The following is a 21,831-nucleotide window of genomic DNA, read 5'->3' as shown; positions in this document are numbered from 1 at the left end:
GTCATATGGGAGACTCAGTCCCTTCCTATATTGTTGCTTGCCATGTCAGTCCCAATCTAATGTCTAGGAGGGCAGTATCCACAGTCCATGCAGCAAGCTTAAGCAGGGACAGAGCAAAAGAGGGCAAAGCGTGCCTGCCAATGGTCTTTCCGAGAAGATCTTCAGAAAGTGCCGCATGACTTTTCAACCTACCTCCCATTGGCCAGCACTTAGTCACATGGTCACACCCAAAGGCAAGGTAAACTGGGAGGAGAAAAAATGAAAGTGGAGGACAACTGGCACTTTTTGCTACTAAGAACTAAGACATTGGAAGCAAGGGAGACCAATAAAAAGACTACTGCAATATTTCAGTGGGAGATAACAAGGGCTGCATGAAGGCAGCGTTGGTGAGAATGGAAAGGGAAGCAGGACCTGAGAGCTGTTTAGGCAGCAGAGTGGTTCAGAGTTGGTGATCTAGTGGATGGGGTGATGGCTTTCGGTTTTTGGCTTGAGTAGCTGAGCAGGTAGAGGTATCACCATGGGGAATTTTCATCATAAAACAAATGGAAGAGAAAAAAATATTAAAACAAGAAAAAAAATCAAAATAGTACTTTTACGGTATAAAGTCTACTGCCTTTGACACTACCCTTCCCCTAGTGCTTTACCTCCAAAGGTTTAGATAATCCTTACCAGCAGAAAGGGAGACACCAACATCCAAATGACATAGAACACTGGGCCTTTTCCTTCTCCTCAAGACAGTGAGATGGGAAAACTGAATTCCAGACTTAATTGTCACCAACGGCACCAATGACTGAGGGCAAGTGAGTTCATCCTCTGTGACTTAGTTTCTTCATCTGTAAAATATGAAAGTTGAACTAGCTAATGTTTGTGATCTCATTCAGTTATAGAATTCTTGGATTCACTAATCATACAAATCACCCATGCTAATCAACATCACAAAAAAATGAACCTTGTGTCACCCCAGCCATGCATAACTCACCAATGAAAAAAAGATAATTGAGGCAATAACTTAAAGGTCAGGTAAAACACAGTTTCCTAATTAGACATCACATCTTTTCAGTTGGCTGTTGGAAACCTAGTTTACTGTGGTCTGTTGGTATTAAACTTTGGCAAATTTACAAAGTTTTTTATTAAAGTGAAGAGGGTTTTGCCAATTGCATTTCAAAATTAACTTTAAAAGGTTTTACCTGGGGGGGAAAAGGATTACTTTTCCTATTATGTGCATAAGCCTACATGTGGTTGCTGAAAATATCTCCCTTGAGTTAAGAAGTTTTTTTCCTTTTGGTTGGTCAAGTACATAATGTTCCACCTACTACAAAGGATTAAAATGACCTGTTTCATCACAGAGTAAGGTAATCGCAGCGGCATGTGATTTTTGGCACAAAGAACACTTTGTAATTGCTAATTTCCTACATCTAAATTCAGCTGAAGGTTGCAGCCCAAGTCCATAGTATTTCACAAGTCTTAACAAGCAGAACCCAAGGATGCTGCCAGGTTTTTTAGACTGCCAATGAAACTGGAAGAGCAGAGAGTTTGCTGAGGGTGAGTCTTTATGAAAAAATGTTCAAATTCAAGACCCTGAATGTCTTACAGACACATGAAAGAGTCCATGGGACACAACTGTCAGACTCAGGTGTTTATTTTAGCCCCAGGCTCTCTTCTCATCTCCTCTGTGCTTTCTGCCAACTGGCAGCGGTCCTCAAGGTCAGACCCTTTATTAAAAAATCAGCAACTTAAATAAAAACCAGTAATGCTTTCAGCAAGTATCATCCGTTTTACTTGAGAGGTGTTTCAACTAGTATTTCTTTTGAGACAAAGAAAGTTCGAAAATATGATATAAATAAAATATTTTAGAACTCATCTCTAGGGCCAAATTTGTGTTTTTCAGCCAAAGAAAAATACTCCTTACTGAATAAGTATTAGACCTCAGTCTATGATGAAAATATACATTTTCCAGGTGGCCAAAAGAAAACAAATGCAAATAATACCATCATGATATAATCGACTTTGAAGCTACGATTTTATGTTCCTTAAGTCTCCAAATAAGTTTTAACCCTGTTGTATTTTAAAGGGAATCATTCTTTGCAGATGTCAAACCAGTTGTTAAAATGCGTTTCTTTACTATTTGGTAAAGCATTACATGTAGTCACGTTTGCAAGATGGGAAACTTGGAGTTCTGCAGTTCCGGACTAGAGCTGGTAACCTGGATTCTGCATACCTGATTAGGTCTATAAAATGTCCTCAAGCATATAAAATCTGTGCATTAGAAGTCAATTCTTGAAAGTCAAAACATCATACGGGACTTTTGCTGACCAAAAACCAAAGGTGTGTGTAGGAGCTGATGTGCCACAGCTTGAAGAGAACAGGTTCAGTGGTTACACTGAGCAGTGCTCAAGGCCAAGCTTGTCCCTTCTTAGTAAAACAACCTTGGGTCAACCAGTTAGCCTACCTCACAGTTAATTTTTGATTGTTTCAATTGTACTTTAAGTGAGAAAAATCGTAAATATATTGTATACATCATATATATTAATCACATATATTATTGATATATATAAATTGGCAGCTCAATTCCTCACGTTGCTCAGGTCTAAATCCCTGGAGTCATCTTGTCTTCTCTTTTCCTCTTACACTTCATATCTAAGCTGCCGGAAAATTCTGCCAGACTTGCTTTCAGACTATATCCAGAGTCCGAACACATCCCATCACTTCCATCAACACATTCTGGAGGCTGGTGCCATAGGCTCTCCCTGGATGATGGAAGCAGTCTCATCTTCTCTGGTCTCTCTGCTTCTTATTCTCTTAATTTCAACACAGAAGCCAAAGTAGTCCTTTAAAGACACAAGCCAGATCGTGACACTCGTTGACTCAAGGATCCTTGGCTTGTGATTTTCTTTCTCTCTCAGAGGAAAGTCAAAGTCCTCCCCCTGTACTGATAAGACCCTGAGGCTCTGGCCTCTCCATCGCTTCTGACTCATCTCTTATCACTACCTAAGCATGTCCCCATCACTCCCTTTGCTCCCTCTCCCAGCCTTGCTAGGCTCTTTGCCAGGTCCTATCTTAATAGATACTATAAAAATGATTATGTAAGTCAAATATAAATGATTTTTCATATAACTCTGCTTATAGAATATTGACAGTCTTATTTAAATACAAAATTTAGGTTGTCATATTTTTTAAAAAAATTTTCCAGATGTATGGTTTCATGAGAAGCCATCTGCAACTTCCAGAAACTTATTCAGAGCCCATGAAGTTTTAATGTTTCTGCACTTTGAGGTCTCCTATTGCATATTCCACTTTTCTCATGATCTAAGTGTTTTGTTTGGTTCTTTATAGGCTTCTGAGCAAGATCACCATTTGGAGACAGACTTATCTAAAGTGAGTTATAACTTTGTATGCAATTTACTGATTAGCAGGTATGAAAAATAACAGCTGATTTAATTTAATTATTACATCATAGGATGATAAGCTTGGAAGTCAGCTTTTCATAATATCCCCTGTCACGACTGTCCTCTGTTGACACAGATATATAGGCAGGGTTATTTGTGGCTGTAGAATATGTGAAGCAGACAGTACTTGGAAGTGAAGGGAAGAAACCACACCAAGATCTTGCCTGGAATTCTTCTTGTGTTCACTCTGGCATCCTAGTTAGATCTTGAAAATTCATATGGAGTTACCGTATAATCTTCCTCTTCCTCAGTGAAGAAACATTTCAGACCTGTTGGCTGTGGGGCCGATGAGACCAGGTTTTGTCCCTCCACATGGATGAGGATAAGATAGAAGTGGAGGAATAAAGGAAGTCAGGTGTAAATAAAAGTAAATATAGCCAAGTCCTGCATAATGATCTTTCGATCAATGACGGACTTCAAATATGACAGTGGTCCCATAACATTATATTACATTCTGACTGTAGTCTTTCTATGTTTAGATACACAAATACTTAGATCGTGTTACAGTTGCCTGCAGTATTCAGCACAGTAACATGCTATACAGGTTTGTAGCCTGGGGCAATAGCCTATCCTATATAGACTGGCTGTGTGGTAGGCCATCCCATCTAGGTTTGCATAAGTACACTCTGTGGTGTTTGCACAACCAAAATCACCCAATGATGCATCTCTCAGAACTAGAACATACACCCATCATTAACACCCATTTCATTAATTTAACTCTTCAAAAACACATTTTTGTCAGTTTTAGTGAATTTTATTTAATCCTCACTTGAAACATAATTTAAATTCTGTGATTTGGGGGTGCTCAACTTCTTGTCTCAGAATCACTTTTCCTAATCCTAATAGGTTCAAAGTTATCAGCAAAAGAGATGCCTTCATTGAAAATGAATCCAGATGTTTTAAACACAGATGCTTTGGAGATAAAATAACAGTAGCTCCTGTTTGACAAAGCACTGCCCAGGGCCTTTAGTTTATCCATAGTACATAACCCTGGCCATGTGACCATTTCTCAGCAGCACAGTCAGCACTGACTCATAATAACAGACATGCAGTCCATTGTGATGTCTTATGTACACTGCTACAGGATGCTTCCAGGAAATATATGCCTTATCTGCCTTTTCTTCCTCTCTTTTGATTGGAGAGATTGCTGTTCAGAATAGAAAGCTTCTCTACTAACTTACATTAGTTCCAAGTAGGCTAAAAAGCTTACTGTTCATGGGGGATTATATGCCATGTCCTTAAACACATGGTCTTACTTGTTTTCATAACAACCCGGTAAGGGAAGTATCCATTTCTCCGTTTTGAAAAAGAAGAAATAGATCTCAGAGAGGTTAAATAGCTTACCAAAGTCTCATAGGTTTAAGAGATTGCTCTCGATTCAATTTCAGGTTTGTCTGATTTCAAAGTCCAGGCTTTTCCCACCCAGGTTCAAAGAAGAAAAGTCATGAAATTACCCAAACTAGAGGTTACTATATCTGACCTCTGAACTTACCAAATCCATAGTGTAGCTTCGATCATTAAACAGGTTGATGATAATTTTGGTACAGATCAGGCAAATTTCATAATTATTTAGATAAAAGTAATTCTGTTTTAGAAAGAATGACTATAAAGACTGATTGTCTACATTTTGTTCATTTTATAAAATATATAAGGGGCACAACTATATGAGGATATTATACCAGTCCCTGGAAATAGGATGAATAAAGCACAGCCCTTGCCCTTAATCTCATGCCATCATGGTAAAGATAGATTTGAAATAATGCCAGCAATCGGGGTGTTATTCATACTATTTCATACTTGTGCTGAACAAGTACCCACTAATCAGAATGGAGACTGGCTATATACAGCTAGTATGGATGGCCACAGTGCAAATGATTGCATATCAGCTTTGCCTTAAGAATGTAATCAGTACCAAAATAGAGATACATGAAAACATTGACGGAAAGGTGGATGGAAGCAGGGGCCACTGGGGGTCGTGAAAAACTACAAAATAGAGATGATGCCTGATCTGAACCTAGACAGATAAGTGGGAGTTTTCCACTGGACAAAAGAGGACATGGCATTCTAGGCAGAGGACACAACTAAATCAAACAAAGCCTGGGTGGCATAGGGAAGTGACTAGTAGCCTGCTGTGGTTAGATCACAGGGCTTGCTGAAAATAGTGGCAGATGATAATGAAATTTATCTTAGGCCCGATCATGAAGGGTCTTAGCAAATCTAATAAGTTTTTACTTTCTTCTCTGGGTATCAGAGAACCCAAACAATTACATCTATGCTTGAGATAATTTGGGGGGTACTATACAGAATGCACTGGCAGGGGAACACCAATCAGAGGCTCCTTGGGTAGTTCAGGAAAGATGCGATTGGAGTCTATACCGGTATTGTTGAAAAGAGAAGGGGATGGATGCAAGAGGCATTTGATAATATGCAATGGTTGGTTGAGTATATTGAGAGAGGGAAAGGAAGAATCCAGAATGAGTCCAAAGCTCCCGGTTTGAGCAATTCAGTTGAGATAGTGCAGGCAGATGGAGATAACATCTCCAGGATGTTTGGAAAGTGAGCAGGATAATAAGCTTGGTTTGGGGCATAGTGTGTCATACAGAACACCTAGACAGAGAAGTCAGAGCCAATTCGTAATATTATAGATGACTGATAGCACATACCCTGTTTAATTAAATTAGTCGATGCCTTGTATAGTCATCTTTTGGTATCCATGGGGGATTGGTTCCAGGATCTTCTGCAGATGCCAGAATCCTTAAATGCTAAAGTCCCTGATATAAAATGGTGTAATATTTGCATATAGCCTACACATACCACCTGTATACTTTAAAATATCTCTAGATTATTGTAACACCTAATGCAATGTAAATGCTATATATATAGCTGTTATACTGTGTTGTTTAGGGAATAATAGTAAGAAAAAAGTCTGTACATGTTCAGTACAGATGCAACCATTCATTTAAAAAATATGTATATTTTTGATCTGCTGTTGGGTGAATCCACAGATGCAAAATGCACAGAAATAGAGGACTGACTGTGTATATTTATACTTACTTGACAGATAACTCATAGCCTAAAAGGAGAAACTTGAAAACTAACATATGTAATTACTCCTCCTTTAGGAGAAGTTAGGTTGAAAATAACATGTATTAGGTTAGTGCTTTGTCTGAGCAAACTGCTATCTTTTTCCACCATGTTTTCACTTGTCTAAGAACAGAATCAGGATGCTGAACAGATCTTCCTAAATTAGATCAGCTTTATTTGGTTAGATGGTTTGGGTCAATTTATAGATTGCACATCATATTTTATAAATATCAACATGTATTTTAAAACTTAATTTGGCTTATTTGGATTTTATTGTACTGTTAAGGCCAAAGTTAGATTTTGACTGCTTTTATAGGTGAGTTTTACAGGCTGCACATAAAAATTCAATGCTGACTCGGCAAATGGCAACTGTGGGAATTGCCAAGTTTTGGTTCATAGTCTGAATCTGCACTAGTCTACACAGTGGTAGTGAATCTCCTTATCAAGGAGCAGTATAGTATTAAATAAATCCCTTATTTACAAAGTTTTGTATTAAACTAATTCACATACATATGTCATACATTGTGTGACTGTATCCCAAATCACATTGAAATCATATTTTATTTTTATTTGATTACTTGCTCCTACAAGGATCCCAGGAAAAAAAGCTACAGAGTTCAGTAATTTGTTTTTGGCACATTTTCACCTACTGGTGCCACTATTTTTCCAACCTACAGCCCTTAAACTAGATCTACTTACCCAGTAACCCTCACTGCAGTATTTCATCCACGTACACAGATCACCTTTGCTCCTCCTCCCTGGGTGTCATTTAAATTCATATTTAGGGTAAATGCTACATTTTAGGGATTTCAGTTTATTCACATTAGTGTAAACATGATTGGACAATCTTCCTAAAGTGTGTGTGTGTGTGTGTGCGCGCATGCACATGTGCACCCCTTAACACAGAATGTCTTCTTAGATGAATGAGCTGCTTCCTGTTGTCTTCTGCAAAATGGGAGAAAGGAGGACAAATAAGCACATGGACAACTAGGCAGGTGAACAAGGGAAGAAGACTGTCCATGGAGTGAAGTCAAGGTGCTAGTAGGTAGGAGGATTCAGTCCAGTGGAATTAGAGAAACCCATTCTCACCACCTGCTACCAACCCCATGTATGCTCCCACCATGGGCATGATAGGACAGGGCAGTGGGACCAGCCCAGACCCTGATACCTCACATGCTCAGAATCTATTTACTGAACTTAGAAAATAGGGATGGGCAATATCATACTGAATGGGCAAAAACTGGAAGCATTCTCTTTGAAAACTGTCACAAGACAGGGATGCCCTCTCTCACCACTCCTATTCAACATAGTGTTGGAAGTTCTGGCCAGGACAATCAAGCAGGAGAAAGAAATAAAGGATATTCAATTAGGAAAAGAGGAAGTCAAATTGTCCCTGTTTGCAGATGACATGATTGTATATTTAGAAAATCCCATTGTCTCAGCCCAAAATCTCCTTAAGCTGATAAGCAACTTCAGCAAAGTCTCAGGATACAAAACCAATGTGCAAAAATCACAAGCTCTCCTATATACCAATAACAGACAAATAGCCAAATCATGAGTGAACTCCCATTCACAACTGCTTCAAAAAGAATAAAATACCTAGGAATACAACTTACCAGGGATGTGAAGGACCTCTTCAAGGAGAACTACAAACCACTGCTCAATGAAATAAAAGAGGACAAAAACAAATGGAAGAATATTCCATGCTCATGGATAGGAAGAACCAATATCGTGAAAATGGCCATACGGCCCAAGGTAATTTATAGATTCAATGCCATCTCCATTAAGCTACCAATAACTTTCTTCACAGATTGGAAAAAACGACTTTAAAGTTCATGTGGAACCAAAAAAGAGCCCGCATTGCCAAGACAATCCCAAGCAAAAAGAACAAAGCTGGAGGCATCACGCTACCTGACTTCAAACTATACTACAAGGCTACAGTAACCAAAACAGCATGGTACCGGTACCAAAACAGAGATATAGACCAATGGAACAGAACAGAGCCCTCAGAAACAATACCAGACATCTAAAATCATCTGACCTTTGACAAACCTGACAAAAACAAGAAATGGGGAAAGGATTCCCTATTTAATAAATGGTGCTGGGAAAACTGGTTAGCCATATGTAGAAAGCTGAAACTGGATCCCTTCCTTATACCTTATACAAAAATTAATTCAAGATGCATTAAAGACTTAAATGTTAGACCTAAAACCATAAAAACTCTAGAAGAAAACCTAGGCAATACCATTCAGGACATAGGCATGGGCAAGGACTTCATGACTAAAACACCAAAAGCAATGGCAACAAAAGCCAAAATTGACAAATGGGATCCAATTAAACTAGAGTTTCTGCACAGCAAAAGAAACTACCATCAGAGTGAACAGGCAACCTACAGAATGGGAGAAAAGTTTTACAATCTACCCATCTGACAAAGGGCTAATATCCAGAATCTACAAAGAACTTAAACACATTTATAAGAAAAATCAAACAACCCCATCAAAAAGTGGGCAAAGGATATGAACAGACATTTTTCAAAAGAAGACATTTATGCATCCAACAGACACATGAAAAAATGCTCATCATCACTTGCCATCAGAGAAATGCAAATCAAAACCACAATGAGATACCATCTCACACCAGTTAGAATGGCAATCATTAAAAAATCAGGAAACAACAGGTGCTGGAGAGGATGTGGAGAAATAGGAACACTGGTACACTGTTGGTGGGACTGTAAACTAGTTTAACCATTGTGGAAGACAGTGTGGTGATTCCTCAAGGATCTAGAACTAGAAATACCATTTGACCCAGCCATCCCATTACTGGGTATATACCCAAAGGATTATAAATTGTGCTGCTATAAAGACACATGTACACATATGTTTATTGTGGCAATATTCACAATAGCAAAGACTTGGAATCAACCCAGATGTCCATCAATGATAGACTGGATTAAGAAAATGTGATATATATACACCATGGAAAACTATGCAGCCATAAAAAAGGATGAGTTCATGTCCTTTGTAGGGACATGGGTGAAACTGGAAACCATCATTCTCAGAAAACTATTGCAAGGGCAGAAAACCAAACACCACATGTTCTCACTCATAAGTGGGAATTGAACAATGAGAACACTTGGACACAGAGTGGGGAACATCACACACCGGGCCTGTTGTGGGATGGGGGGAGGGGGGAGGTATAGCATTAGGAGATATACCTAATGTAAATGATGAGTTAATGGCTGCAGCACACTAACATGGCACATGTATACATATGTAACAAACCTGCACATTGTGCACATGTACCCTAGAACTGAAAGTATAATAATTAAAAAAAAAATAGGGCTGGGGTTCTTGCCTCACTGGTTGCTGGAAGAGAGTCAATCGGCCTGGTCAAAATGTCAAAGAAGCAGAGGTTTGTTTCTATTTTGTATCTTTCCCATTGAGCTATTTGCAGACCTTTTTTGTCCTTCCTTAATGGAAGCAACATATAGCATTAATTCTAAGATGACGTTTTTTCACAATTTAGCACCACTGACATTGGAATGCATGATACAATCAATGGCATTTTATGGCATTGCTGTTGCCCTGGATTGAATTTCTTATGGAAGCATTTATTTCCAACAGTTAACTAGGGACACTATCAGTTGGAGACCGCTTCAAATTAAATTCTCTTCTAGAGGTTTTTCATCATACTGATAGTGTGTATTCAGACCTCATGCTTATGTGACTAATGGCTTGGGGTTCAAAATCTCAGAGGAGATTTTTATTTTCTCCCTCCTCCCAATGCAAAGGTTGAGAAATACAAATCCCTTGGGGCACAGGGGCATCCCAGCTTCGTGCCAGACTTTCCTATTTGACTCCCTATTTGGGGGCTTTTTTCTTGGTCATTGATAGAATAATGATGGTGCATCTTATAGTCAAAAGAATGGAAGAAATTCAATATAAGAAGTGAAGAAGTTCACCAGGGACAAAAAGCCTTGCCAGTTTGTTACTTTTGAGCAGCGGCAATGCCTTCTTCAGGTCTTTGCCTGTTTTTAGAGCCTGCCAACACCTCTCAAAAAGCCAGGTAATCACCCTCCAGATGAATGATTCACTATGTAATTTGTAAGTATAATGGGATTTGTTAATTTGTAATTTCATCAAGATGTAATTTGTGAGTAAAGATTGTACCAAAGCTATAATTACCACTGTGGTGATATTGTTCCTTCTTTTTGCAAATACTTACAAGGTGTCTATTCTGTGCACTGGAGAAGGAACAAGGATGCTCAATAAATGATCTGTGACCGCAGGGAGCTTAGGACCCTTATGTAATTATGATTACATAAGGCATACACAAAAACAACAGTAATGAAATATAGAAAGTGATGACGCCGGGGGATGGAATAGCAAGTGTGCCCCATGGATATTCAGGAGAGAGGAATTATTTCTGGTTTGGGGAGAATCAGAAAACATTTTATGAAAGAGATGAGTGATAATCATATTAACATTAATAACAATAATTATATTTCAAGTGCCTTACTCACATTATTTAATCCTTCATGACATAGGTATTCATTTCATTTTACAGGTTTAGAAAACCGGCTTTGAAAACTGAATACATAGAAACAGTGTGGGAAAAATGTTGTTATCCATGAGAACAGTTAGAATAAAGGCCTGGATGGGGGAGGGCAAGGAGCACTGGCAGACACCACACAGATTAATTTGGTTAGAGGATGAGCTGGGTCAAGGCAAGTAACAAGAGAGAGAAAAATGAATATTTTGTTTGAGCTAGGTAATGGAGGAACAGATGGGAGTTGTCATGGAGATGGAATAAAATAAGGTGGCAAAGGGTTTGTTCCAGAGATGCAAAGAAGAAAGTTTGTCAAAGATAAGGAAGTGATTTAGAGATTGGGTGTCTGGGAAAAAGTGGTATGAGGAGAAGAACTAGTAAACACAAGAGAATATGGAACATTGAGTTCTTTCCCAAAGAGCTGAATTATAAATGTCCTGATACTGACGGTGCTAGTTGAGAAAAGGCTTGAGGGGAGAGCCAAGCAAGGTCTGAGTAATAACCAACAGTGGTAGGTTTATAAAAGTTCTGAACATCAAGGATAGAGTCTCCAGGGCGAGGCAAACTTTTAGGCAGGTCCCATGATGTTCTGAAAATGATCCTCATAGCATGAGACATGGAGACTCATGTGGTAGGTGAAGATTAACTCATCAGGGAAGATTTTCAGGGCCTGAAGAAAAAAGTAAAACTTCAAAAGCAAGCCACAAGGAAAAGGATTGATTTAGGCTAAGAAGTCAGTTTTATCCTCCCCATTACAAGTTGCCAATTTTCTAGGTAACAAGGATACTCCCAACTCTACTCCTAGTGAACTGGCAAAAAACATAATAGGCATCATGGACCTGGGCAAAAGGACCAGCTAAACCCCCTTCTGGGCATGATTTTGCAGTTTTTTCATCTTTCCCTGACATGTTATGTTATTAGTCAACTTAGGGCTCTGTGCGTTTCAGAGTGCTCAGACCTTAAGCAGGGGGAATTTAAAAGACTGCATTATTTCTAGATCCTCTTTGTTCATAGGGAAAGTAGCTGACATCTCCTGCCAGCCTGAATTCTCATTAATTCTAGGACTGGGCTGGGCTCTGCTACCTCTAGTGAGGTACCTAATAACTAGAGACAGCTGAGAAGGGTTGGAAAAATCTGGAACTTGCAGTAGGCAATTGGAATTGCCAGGCTAGAGCTTAGGAGCAATGTACAATCAGAGATTTTAGAGTCAAAAAGAGGTAATGGTTGAAGATAAGAAAAGGAGTGAAGTTACTGAAATAGGAAAGGAAAACAAACAGAGAAAAGGCCAAGGACTGGCCAGATGGATTCTCTGAATTTGGAGGAAGACAGGAGGTCGGGGAGTTGGACGAGAATTTAGAGGAGAAAAACAAGAAAGAGTGATATACACAAACAGAGGAGAAAGTGCAAACAGAAGAGGGATCAATCATGTCAGTGCTGCAGAAAGGAGACTGAGGATTAAAGCCATTAGATGGATCTACTAGGAGGACACTGTGACCCTGAGAGCAGGCGTGACTTATCTGCAAGGGAAGAAAGCATAGCACAATGGGAAATGCGAGTGAGCAGTAAGGAAATAAAGCAGTATACCTGTTTTTTTCCTAAAGTTATCTGGCAGCAGGAAGGAAGGGAGGGAGGAAGGGAGGAAATATGCTAGTACAGTAGCTCTGGGGGCTTTTTGCTTTTTGTTTTGATTTTCAGGTCTTTGTTCTAAGTCTGCAACCTCTAATTTTCCGTTGTCTTACTGCCTCTACTTCATGTCACATGGTGTTATTGTTAGTACTCTCAACTCTCTCCTTTTTTCATTCCTTCCCCTCCTCCCCAGTGTAACCCTGCAGGTTTCAATGTTGTGAGTTTGGACTGTTTGCTGACTGGTATTATCTGTATATGGTCTTCATTTGGCTAGTGACACTATGAAAATGATGGATTTCTGTACACACATAGGTTTCCCCCAACAGGATTTTAATTTATGTTGATGCTTTGGAAATAATATAAAAAACATTCTTGTATGCTATCAAATCATTTAAATCATCTTACAAATAGATACAACTTAGCCATTTGCATCAAATAAAATTAAATCACAATACGCTGAATATAATGGAAGGGGAAATACTTTTTCATTTTAGCGCTAAAGGACCTTTCCCATAATGTTCAAATGATTAAAGTTAATAAGATGGATGATTAAATAATAGATATAAATTTTTGAGTACCTAATTTATGTCATATTCTTATAACAATGCTCTTTTTATCTGCATTTTACAGAAGAAGTGATTGAAACCTAGGAAGTTATTTTACATAAGTTCTCATAGCAAATCAATGGAGGATCCCTAACTTGTATTCAAAGGTATCTGGCTCCAAAACCTAGAGGAGGAACCTCTGGTCTCCATTCATGCCACCTCCAGCTTTCCTACCTTTATAGAAATCTGCTTGGTTGAACTGGGTGTGGTGGCTCATGTCTGTAATCCCAGCACTTTGGGAGGCTGAGGCAGGTGGATCAACTTGAGGACAGGAGTTCGAGACCAGCCTGGCTAACACAGTGAAACCCCTTCTCTACTAAAAATACAAAAAATTAGCTGGGTGTGGTGGTGGTCACCTGTAATCCCAACTACTTGGGAGGCTGAGGCACAAGAATTGCTTGCACCTGGGAGGCAGAGATTGCAGTAAGCTGTGATTGCACCACTGCACTCCAGCCTGAGCAACAGAGCAAGACTCTGTCTCTAAATAAATGAATATTTTTTGAAAAGGCTGGGCTTGGTGGCTCATGCCTGTAATCCCAGCACTTTGGGAGGCCAAGGAGGGTGGATCACGAGGTCAGGAGACTGAGACCATCCTGGCTAACACGGTGAAATCCTATCTTTACTAAAAATATAAAACATTAGCCGGATGTGGTGGCGGGTGCCTGTAGTCTCAGCTAGTCAGGAGGCTGAGGCAGGAGAATGGCGTGAACCTGGGAGGCAGAGCTTGCAGTGAGCCGAGATCGCACCACTGCACTCCAGCCTGGGTGACAGAGCGAGACTCCATCTCAAAAAGAAAAAAAAAAAAAAAAACAAATAAATAAATAAATAAATAAATAAATAAATAAATAAAAATATTTTTTGAGAAAAGAAATCCCCATGGTGACTGAAGCTAAAAATCATTCAGATCTTTTATTTTTCAGGAATGTCATTTACCTTAATTTCCTAAATAACTAAATTTATTTTTCATTTGCTGAGGTAATTTGTTTCCTATCCTAAGGGGCCAATTTTAAAACTGGTCTACTCAGAACTAGTTATAGAATTTACAGGACCCCTTGTTAAAAGCTATTAAGGATTTTAAGGCAGCAGCAACAGATCATTAAACCAAGCATGGGGCTCTGCTGAGCACTGAGCCACCCATGACTGCACAGGTCGCAGGCCCGTAAAGCGGGCCCTGGGTATACTTTTAAACATGATTTGTTAAGGCTGCTCAGCATTTACTCCATCCTATCTATTCCTAATAACAGCAGAATGAATTTTACTCCTACTGAACTAATGAAGAGGACCTTTCCCTAATATGGAAATGATTGCTTGTAGTATTAATGCACTGCAGAGTCTTTTAAAGAGATTGTCTCTAGAGTCACCAGCCGAAGAATGGAATGGGCTAGCAAAAGTTTCTTTTAGTATCCTATAATTCATCTAATTATTGATCCACTAGGAACAAATACATGGTTACATAATGCATACTGGGAATGCATTCAACTCCTAGGCCTGGTGTTCAAGGCTCTCCACAGTCTGGTCTTCCCTGTCTCTGTGGTTGTAGTTGGCACTCCCCACCCATGCCATCTCTTGCCTCAGCCAATTAGTTCATCTTTGCTGTATCTGCTTATACTTTCTGTCCCTGCATTTTGATGCATACCAGAAAAGTACATACAACACTGCCTAGCCACTGCATACACTTAGTATGTGTATTTGTTGATTGAATTCATGCATAAAGAAATAAATCAACAAATGCATTCCTTCCTGTTCTCTACCTTTCAAAATTCTGTGCAATCTTTGAGGCCCATTCATATGTCACCTCTTCTATGATGTCTTCCTAACTACAACAGTCAAAGTAATTGCTTCCCTGAGTTATTTGAGCTTTTGAAAAAACTATTCCTTTGCTTCTTATCACATTCTGTCATGCACTATATTTATTTTTTTATTCACTGATACTATAGTTTCATCTAAATAATAAATTCCAGAAGACCAAGGAACATGCCTGAAACATGTTTATATATTATAGAGTATCTGTTCAATTGCCTTATAAATGATGGTGCTCAGTATTTTGCAGGGAATGGTATAACATAATGATTGAGAATGCAGCCTCTGAAGTCAGACAAAACTGAACTCTGGTCTTGATTCTGCCACTTTATAGCTGTGTGGCTTTGGGCAATTATCTGACTCCTAAAGGCATCAATTGCCTCATTTGTGAAAGGCAGACAATAATACATCATATATTAGGCTGTTCTTGCATTGCTATAAATAAATATCAGAGACTGGGTAATTTATTAATAAAAGAGGTTGAATTGGTTCGCGGTTTTGCAGGCTGCACAGAAAGCATGGTACCAGTATCTGCTTCTGGTGAGGGCCTCAGGTAACTTACAATCGTGGTGGAAGGCAAAGCAGGAGCAGGCATCTCACATGGCGAGAGTGGGAGCAAGAAAGCAAGGGAAGGTGTGCTATACACTTTTAAACAACCAGATATCATGTGAACTAACTGAATGAGAACTTATCACCAAGGAGATGGTGCTAAACCAATCATGAGCGATCTGTCCTTGTGATCCAGTCACCTTCTACCAGGCCCCACGTCTAGCACTAGGGCGGGGACAAATATCCAAACCATATCATTCTGCCCGTGAACTCCCAAATTTCATGTCCATCTCACATTGCAAAACACAATAATTTCTTCCCAACAGTCCCCCAAAGTCTTAACTCATTCCAACAAGTTTAAAGTCCTAAGTCTTATCTGAGACTTGTCTCCTTTGACCTATGAGCCTACAAAATTGAAACAAGTTATTTACTTTCCAGATACAATGGTGGTACAGGCATTGGGTAAACATTCCCATTCCCAAAGGGAAAAGTTGGCCAAAAGAAAGTGCCAATAGCCCCATGCAAGTCTGAAACCCAGCAGGGCAGTCATTAAGCTTTAAAGCTCCAAAATAATCTCCTTTGACTCCATGTCCTCCATCCAGGGCACAAGGGCACACGGTATAAAGGGTGGACTCCCTGGGCAACGCTGCCTCCATGGCTTTGCAGGGTGCAGCCCCTGCAGCTGCCTTCATGGGTTGGAGTTGAGTGCTTGTGGTTTTTCTAGGCACAGAGTGCAAGCTGCAAGTAGCTCTACCATTCTGGGGTCTAGAGGGCATCAGCCCCCTTCCCACAGCTCCACTAGGCAGTGCTTCAATGGGAACGCTGTGTCAGGGCTCCAACCTCACATTTCCCTTGGTGTTGCCCTAATAGAGGTTATTGTGGAAGCTCCTCCCATGTGGCAGGCTTCTAACTGAGTTAGGGGTTAGGCAGAAGTCTAGGAAGCTTTCTGATACATCCTCTGAAATCTAGGTGGAAGTTGCCAAGCCTCCTTTACTTTTGGATTCTGTGCACCTGCAGGCTTAACATCATATGGAAGCTGCCAAGGCATATAGTTTGTGCCCTCTGGAGCAGTGGTCCAAGCTGTATCTGGGGCACTTTGAGCCATGGCTGAAGCTGAAGCTGCAGAAATGAGGGGAGCAGCATCCCCAGGTGATGGAGGGCTTTAGCATTCCAAGCCTGGCCCATTAAACCAGTCTTTCCTCTAGGTCTCTGGGCCTGTGATAGGAAGTGCTGCCTCATAGGTCTCTGAAATGCCTTCCAGGCCTTTTCCCTATTGTTTTCACTGTCAGGACCTGGCTATCTTTTAGTCATACAAATCTCTTTAGCAAGTTGTTGTTCTGCAGTCCATCTTGTATTCTTCCCCTGAAAATGGGCTTTTCTTTTCTGCCACATGGCTAGGCTGTGAATTTTCCAAACTTCTAGGCTCTGCTTCTTATTAAAATATATGTTCCAATTTTAAGTCATTTCTTTGCTCTCACATCTGAAAGTAGGATGTTAGAAGCAGCCAGGCAACATATTGACTGTTTTGCTACTTAGAAATTTCTTCCAATAGATACTCTAAGTCATCACTCTTAAGTTCAAACTTCCACGGATCCCTAGGGCATGGACATCATGCAGTCAAGTTCGTTGCTAAGGCATAACAAAGGTGACCTTTGCTCCTGATAAGTCCCTCATTTCCGTCTGAGACCTTCTCAGCCTGGACTTTACTGTCCATATCACTATCAGCATTTTGGTTACAACCATTTAAGTGGTCTCTAAGAAGTTACAAACTTTCCTTCATCTTTCTGTCTTCTGAGCCCTCCAAACCCCTTTAACCTCTGCCCATTACCCAGTTCCACAGTTGCTTCTACATTTTCAGGTATCTTTATAGAAACACCCCACTTCTCAGTACCCATTTTCTGTATTAGACCACTCTTATATTGCTATAAAGAAATACTTAAGACTGGGTAGTTTATAAATAAAAGAGGTTTAAATTGGCTCACAATTCTGCAGCCTGTACAGGAAGCATGGTGCTGGCATCTGCTTCTGGTGAGGGCTTCAGGGAACATACAATCATAGTGGAAGGTGATACAGAGTCAGCATGTCACATAGTGAGAGTGGAAGCAAGATGGCAAGGGAGAAGGTGCCACACTCTTTTAAACTACTGGATCTCATGTGAACTAACTAAGCAAGAACTAACTTATCGCCAAGGGGATGCTGCTAAACCATTCATGAGGGACAAATCCCCATGATCCCATCACCTCCCACTAGGCCCCTCCTCCAGCACTGGGGATTACAATTCAACACATTTGGAGGGGACAAATATCCAAGCCATGTCACATCATTATAAGGATAAAATGAGATAATATATGTAGAGTATTTAACCCATATAGCAATCACAGTAAATAATAGCCACATAGTAGTGGTGGTAATAGTATTTATTCACCATTGAGTATGGTTGACTCTGAATTGTAGAAGCATTTACTCAGAAAACTAAGGAGAAACAAAAGTAAACAGTACAACAATAAACACTATGAATAATAGAACAGCTGAAGAAAATTACAAAAAAATAAACATGTCTAAGTTGTCTATCTTCTACTTAGACTACTCCATATCTGACCAAGGGCTCTTAGAGTTCAGATTCCTAACAATGCATGAATTTTCTTACTCCATCTCAGATGTCTGGTCTTTCACATCTTTCTCACACACGTGGTCTCAAACAACACAGTGTCATTTCAGACACTATGTTACCCACCCTGGTGCTCTCTTTTCTGTGCCTAGTGAAAGTTAGAGGTGCTCTGCACTTACGAAAGACATAACTCAAACCTCAGGGCCTTAGTATCCTTAGAATTCTCCCAATTTCTTCCTTTCTCTGATTTGCACGTAGGGGAGATGTTTCTATTTACCAACCTAAATTTGTTTACACCTCAAATTGCCAAGAGAATAATTAAAACAGCTTCATTTAGTAAATAGCATCATGGAATTCTCAAGAATAATTAAAGTCCGCCTTTGGTGAACTGTACCCTTCATTGACACCCATTGCTATCATCAAACAATAATAGGATTGTTCTTCAACAGTGAGCAACCCTAACAGCAAATCCTACTTCAAATTTGTTATATGCGTAGTCACCAGGGAGGAAGAAAAGACAGGGTTGAGGCCTCTCCCTTGCCTGTGTTTTCACACTGGCCTTGGTTGGGCTCAACATAGTCTTATATTTGTGCCTAAAGCCATTGATAGAGCTCATGCTGGCAGGAATGTAAGCTGGTACAACCACTATGGAAAACAGTGTGGAGATTTCTTAAAGAACTAAAAGTAGAACTAGTATTTGATCTAGCAATCCCACTACTGGGTATCTACCCAGAGGAAAAGAAGTCGTTATACAAACAAGATACTTGCACATGCGCATTTATAGCAGTGCAATTGGCAGTTGCAAAAATGTGGAGCCAACCCAAATGGCCATCAATCAACAAGTGGATAAAGAAACCGTGAAATATATATATACACACACACACACATATGTATATATGTATACACACATGTATATTATTTTATATGTAATATACATATGAGTATATGATTATATGCATAATCATATATATGTGTGTGTGTGTATATATATATATATAAAATGTATGATGGAATACTAGTCAGCCATAAAAAGGAATGAATTAATACTAACGGCATTCACAGTGACCTGGATGAGATTAGAGACTATTATTCTAAGTGAAGTAACTCAGGAATGGAAAAACCAAACATCATATATTCTCACTCATAAGTGGGAGCTAAGCTATGAGGATGCAAAGGCATAAGAATGACACAATGGACTTTGAGGACTCAGGGGAAAAGGGTGGAAAGAGGGTGAGGGATAAAAGACTACAAACTGGGTTCAGTGTATACTGTTCAGATGATGCGTGCACTAAAAATTCACAAATAACCACTAAAGAACTTATAGAACTAAACATCATCTGTTCCCCAATAACCTATGGAAAAAATCCTTAAAAATACACAAAAAATAGCAGAGACATTCTTAGCCATGGAACAGAACTTAATAGCTTCCTCTTGTCTTCCTGTTATATGAGAAGTATGATCTATTTTAAGTCATTGTACTTGGGTTATAAATGAAATCAAGTACCAATGCATTTACATATTTTTTTCTCCTGATTTCTAGTAGATGAGTAATCCCACCCACCTTTCCTCTGTTGATTTTGAAATTGTACATTCATTTTTTTATTCTTTAATTGTTAGTCTTCAATTTTTAGAGAACAATTCACTTAACAATGGGCTAAAACTAGTCAACATCTATACTTTTCTAAATAAACAATAAACTAGAGTGATTTTGTCTAAAAAATAAATAAAATAAAATAAAATGAACTAAATAAGGCACCAGGGACCAATCCTGGAGAAACAGAGATATATGACTTTTCAGACAAAGAATTCAAAATGCTGTGTTGAGGAAACTCAAAGAAATTCAAGATAACACAGAAGTAATTTAGAATTCTATCAGATAAACTTAACAAATATATTGAAATAATTAAAAATCAAGCAGAAATTCCACAGCTGAAAAATGCAACTGGCGTACTGAACAATGGATTGGAGTCTTCCAACAGCAGAATTGATCAGTCAGAAGAAAGAATTAGTGATCTTGGAGCCAAGCTATTTGAAAATACACTGTCAGAAGAGACAGAAGAAAAAAAGAATAAACAACAATGAAGTACATTTATAGGAACTAGAAAATAGACTTGAAAGAGCAATTCTAAGAGTTATTGGCCTCAAAGAGGAGGTAGAGAAAGAGATAGGGGTAGAAAGTTTATTCAAAGGGATAATTAAACAGGACTTCCAAAACCTAGAGAAAGATAGCAATATGCAAGTACAAGAAGGTTATAGAACACCAAGCAGATTTAACTCAAAGAAGACTACCTCAAGGTATTTAATAATCAAACTCCCAAAGGTCAAGGACAAAGAAAGAATCCTAAAAGCAGTAAGAGAAAAGAACCTACAATGGAGCTCCAATATATCTGGCAGCAGACTTTTCAGTGTAAACCTTACAGGCCAGGATAGAGTGGCATAACATATTTAAAATGCTGAAGAGAAAAACAACAAAAAAAATGTTTATACTAGAATAGTTTATCCAGCAAAAATATTCTTCAAACATGAAGGAGAAATAAAGACTTTTTCAGACAATCAGAAGCTGAGGGATTTCAACACCAGATCTGTCCTACAACATATGCTAAAAGGAGAACTTCAATCAGAAAGAAATTGTTGAGCAAAAAGAAGTCATCTGAAGATACAAAACTCACTGGTAATAGTAAATGCACAGAAAAACACAGAACTTTATAACACCGTAACAGTGGTGTTTAAGCTACTCTTACTTAGAAGGACTAAAGGATGAACCAATCCAAAATAATAACTATAACAACTTTTCGTGACACAGACAGTACAATAAGATATAAACAGAAACAAGAAAATGTGAAAAAGTTGGGGATGAAGTTAAGGCACAGAGTCTTTATTAGTTGTCTTTTTGCTTGTTAGGTTGTTTATACAATAGCGTTAAGTTGTTATCATCTTAAAATAATAGGTTATAAGATAGTATTTGCAAGCCTCATGATAACCTCAAAACAAGAAAACAGATAATGGATACACAAAAAATAAAAAGCAAGAAACTAAATCATATCACCAGAGAAAATAATCTTCACTAAAAGGAAGACAGAAAGAAAAGGAAGAAGAAAGAGAAGACCACATACATACACACACACACACACACACACACACACACACAAACACACACACATGCAAAACCACATAAAATGGCAGAAGTCAGTTCTTAGTTATAAATAATAATATTGAATGCAAATGGACTAAACTCTTGAATCAAAAGACATAGAGTGGCTGAAACACACTTCATGTATAAAAACATACATAGACTAAAAATAAAGGGATGGAAAAAGAGATTCCATGCCAATGGAAACCAAGAGAAGAGCAGGAAGAGCTATACTTATCTCAGAAAAAATAGATTTCAAGACAAAATCTATAAGAAGAGACAAAGAAGGTCACTATATAATGATAAAGGGGTCAATTCAGCAAGAGGTTATAACAGTTTAAAATATATATGTGCCCAACACTGAAGCACCCAGATATATAAAGCAATATTATCAGAGATAAAGAGAGAGATAGACTCCAATACAATAATAGCTGG

General features: G+C 38.9%; 1 long non-coding RNA gene across 1 annotated transcript in view; it reads right to left on the bottom strand.

Annotated features, from left to right (window-relative positions):
• Positions 1 to 21,831, bottom strand: part of LOC126930090 (uncharacterized) — a 40,684-nt gene that overhangs the window by 13,036 nt on the left and 5,817 nt on the right. The window contains exon 2 of the long non-coding RNA XR_007717442.1: positions 670 to 833. This is a non-coding gene — a long non-coding RNA (uncharacterized LOC126930090). The remainder of the gene's footprint in view (positions 1 to 669; positions 834 to 21,831) is intronic.

This window comes from Macaca thibetana, chromosome 11 (genome assembly GCF_024542745.1).
Source record: "Macaca thibetana thibetana isolate TM-01 chromosome 11, ASM2454274v1, whole genome shotgun sequence".
Lineage (NCBI taxonomy): Eukaryota > Metazoa > Chordata > Mammalia > Primates > Cercopithecidae > Macaca > Macaca thibetana.
This window is presented reverse-complemented; position numbering and strand designations above follow the sequence as displayed.